Here is a 4,331-nt window from a genome sequence, read left to right on the forward strand (position 1 = left end):
TATAGGAGGAATAAGTACGTCGGTGGAGCAACAGGGGGCCCACGAGGGTGGAGGGCACGCCTGGGGGGGGGGGGGTAGGCGCGCCCCCTACCTCGTGGCCTCCCTGTTGGTTGCTTGACGTATGGTCCAAGTCTCCTGGATCTTATCGTTCCAAAAATCACGTTCCCGAAGGTTTCATTCTGTTTGGACTCCATTTGATATTCCTTTTCTTCGAAACCCTGAAATAGGCAAAAAACAACAATTCTGGGCTGGGCCTCCGATTAATAGGTTAGTCCCAAAAATAATATAAAAGTGTATAATAAGGCCCAATAATGTCCAAAACAGTAGATAATATAGCATGGACCAATCAAAAATTATAGATACGTTGGAGACGTATCAAGCATCCCCAAGCTTAATTCCTGCTCGTCCTCGAGTAGGTAAATGATAAAAATAGAATTTTTGATGTGGAATGCTACTAGGCATAATGTCAATGTAATTCTTCCTAATTGTGGCATGAAAATCAGATCTAAAAGATTCAAGATAAAAGTTTAATATTGACATAGAAATAATAATACTTCAAGCATACTAACTAAGCAATTATGTCTTCTCAAAATAACATGGCCAAAGAAAGTTCATCGCTACAAAATCATATAGTTTAGTCATGCTCCATTTTCGCAGACAAGAATGCTCTCATCATGCACAACCCCGATGACAAGCCAAGCAATTGTTTCATACTTTAGTAATCTCAAACTTTATAAACCTTCACACAATATATGAGCGTGAGCCATGGTTATAGCACTATGGGTGAAATAGAGTATAATGATGGGGGTCATGTGGAGAAGACAAAAAAAGGAGAAAGTCTCACATCAACGAGGCTAATAAATGAGCTATGGAGATGCCCATCAATTGATGTTAATGCAAGGAGTAGGGATTGCCATGCAACGGATGCACTAGAGCTATAAATGTATGAAAGCTCAACAAAAGAAACTAGTGGGTGTGCATCCAACTTGCTTGCTCACGAAGACCTAGGGCACTTGAGGAGGCCCATTGTTGGAATATACAAGCCAAGTTCTATAATGAAAAATTCCCACTAGTATACGAAAGTGACAAAACAAGAGACTCTCTATCATGAAGATCATGGTGCTACTTTGAAGCACAAGCGTGGAAAAAGGATAGTAGCATTGTACCTTTTTTTGGGCCTTCATTTTTTTATTTGGACTTTCTCTTTTTTTATTGGGACAATGCTCTATTAAATGATGATCATCACACTTCTATTTATTTACAACTCAATGATTACAACTCGATACTAGAACAAGGTATGACTCTATATGAATGCCTTCGGCGGTGTACCGGGATATGCAATGAATCAAGTGTGACATGTATGAAAAATTATGAACGGTAGCTTTGCCACAAATACGATGTCAACTACATGATCATGCAAAGCAATATGACAATGATGAACGTGTCATGATAAACGAAATGGTGGAAAGTTGCATGGCAATATATCTCGGAATGGCTATGGAAATGCCATAATAGGTAGGTATGGTGGCTGTTTTGAGGAAGATATAAGGAGGTTTATGTGTGCAAGAGTGTATCATATCACGGGGCTTGGATGCACCAGCGAAGTTTGCACCAACTCTCAATGTGAGAAAGGGCAATGCACGGTACCGAAGAGGCTAGCAATGATGGAAGGGTGAGAGCGCGTATAATCCATGGACTCAACATTAGTCATAAAGAACTCACATACTTATTTCAAAAATCTACAAGTCATCAAAAACCAAGCACTACGCGCATGCTCCTATGGGGATAGATTGGTAGGAAAAGACCATCGCTCGTCCCCGACTGCCACTCATAAGGAGGACAATCAAAGAACACCTCATGTTTCAAATTTGTTGTTACATAAAGTTTACCATACGTGCATGCTACGGGACTTGCAAACTTCAACACAAGTATTTCTCAATTTCACAACTACTCAACTAGCACAACTTTAATATCACTATCTCCATATCTCAAAACAATCATCAAGCATCAAACTTCTCTTAGTATTCAATACACTCATAAGAGAATTTTATTATTAATCTTGTATACCTAGCATATTAGGATTATTTAAGCAAATTACCATGCTATTTAAGACTCTAAAAATAATCTAAGTGAAGCGTGAGAGATCAATAGTTTCTATAAGACAAATCCACCACCATGCTCTAAAAGATATAAGTGAAGTACTAGAGCAAAACTATATAACTCAAAAGATATAAGTGAAGCACATAGAGTATTCTAATAATTTCCGAATCATGTGTGTTTCTCTCAAAAGGTGTGTACATCAAAGATGATTGTGGTAAACTAAAAATCAAAGACTCAAATCATACAAGACGCTCCAAGCAAAACACATATCATCTGGTGAATAAAAATATAGCTCCAAGTAAAGTTACCGATAGAAGTAGACGAAAGAGGGGATGCCTTTCGGGGCATCCCCAAGCTTTGGCTTTTAGGTATCCTTAAATTATCTTGGGGTTCCATGGGCATCCCCAAGCTTAGGCTCTTGCCACTCCTTGTTCCATAATCCATCAAATCTTTACCCAAAACTTGAAAACTTCACAACACAATACTTAACGTAGAAAATCTCGTGAGCTCTGTTAGCGAAAGAAAACAAAAGACCACTTCAAGGTACTGTAATGAACTCATTCTTTATTTATATTGGTGTTAAACCTACTGTATTCCAACTTTTCTATGGTTTATAAACTATTTTACTAGCCGTTGATTCATCAAAATAAGCAAACAACACATGAAAAACAGAATCTGTCAAAAACAGAACAGTCTCTAGTAATCTGTAGCTAGCGCAAGATCTGGAACCCCAAAAATTCTAAAATAAATTTCTGGACGTGAGGAATTTACATATTAATCATCTGCAAAAAGAATTAACTAAATAGCACTTTCCAAATAAAAATGGAAGTGGTTCTCGTGAGCGCTAAAGTTTCTGTTTTTTACAGCAGGATTAACAAGACTTTCCCCAAGTCTTCCCAACGGTTCTACTTGGCACAAACACCAATTAAACACAAAAAACACAACCAAAACAGAGTCTAGACAAATTATTTATTACTAAACAGGAGAAAAAAAGCAAAGAATAAAAATAAAATTGGGTTGCCTCCCAACAAGCGCTATCGTTTAACGCCCCTAGCTAGGCATAAAAAGCAAGGATAGATCTAGGTATTATCATATTGATTCTTAATTCTTTTAGCGGAGTTATGATCAAATCCGGGAGGTTCTTTATGTTTCCCTTCATATTCGGAAATCTTGAGATCTAAAGAGTCCAACTACTTATTGCAAAGGGTAATCAACATATTCATGCGGTGGAGATTCCCGCTAACGCTCTTAAGAGGTTCAAGAGACTTTTGTAAAATCTTAGTTACTTCACAAATTTTCTCAAAAACTTGCGTTTCCTCTTGGGTATGATGAGGCCCCTTTTGTTGAGGTAGAGTTCCTACTATACCTTCTATGATTTCATGCACAATACTGGGATCAATTTCAATAAAATTGCCTTTGGCAACGCAATCCAAAAGTTGTCTATGAGACATATTTAGTCCAACATAAAAGTTGCGAAGCAAAATTCTAAAATTCACCTCTAGGGTACAAGTACAATTACAATAAGATTCCATCATTCTAAACCAAGCATTTTTAAATTTTCTCCTTGCCTTTGTTTGAAGCGAAGAACCTCAAACTCGGGAGACAAAGGAGCAGATAAGGGACTACCATAACGACAAGCAAACGGAAAAGAGGCGAACGGGAAAGAGAGGGAGGATAGAGAGAGAGAGGGCGAATAAAATGGCAAGGGTGAAGTGGGGGAGAGGAAAACGAGAGGCAAATGGCAAATAATGTAATGCGGGAGATAAGGGTTTGTGATAGGTACTTGGTATGTTTGACTTTTGCGTAGACCTCCCCGGCAATGACGCCAGAAATCCTTCTTACTACCTCTTGAGCACTGCGTTGGTTTTCCCTTGAAGAGGAAAGGGTGATGCAGCAAAGTAGCATAAGTATTTCCCTCAGTTTTTGAGAACCAAGGTATCAATCCAGTAGGAGGCTACGCGCGAGTCCCTCGCACCTGCACAAAACAAATAAATCCTCGCAACCAACGCGATAAGAGGTTGTCAATCCCTACACGGTCACTTACGAGAGTGAGATCTGATAGATATGATAAGATAATATTTTTGGTATTTTTATGATAAATATGCAAAGTAAAATAAAATGCATTGAAAATAACTAAGTATTGGAAGATTAATATGATGAAGATAGACCCGGGGGCCATAGGTTTCACTAGTGGCTTCTCTCAAGAGCATAGGTATTTTACGGTGGGTGAA

The sequence above is a fragment of the Triticum aestivum genome, chromosome 7A (assembly GCF_018294505.1).
Source record: "Triticum aestivum cultivar Chinese Spring chromosome 7A, IWGSC CS RefSeq v2.1, whole genome shotgun sequence".
Taxonomy (NCBI): domain Eukaryota; kingdom Viridiplantae; phylum Streptophyta; class Magnoliopsida; order Poales; family Poaceae; genus Triticum; species Triticum aestivum.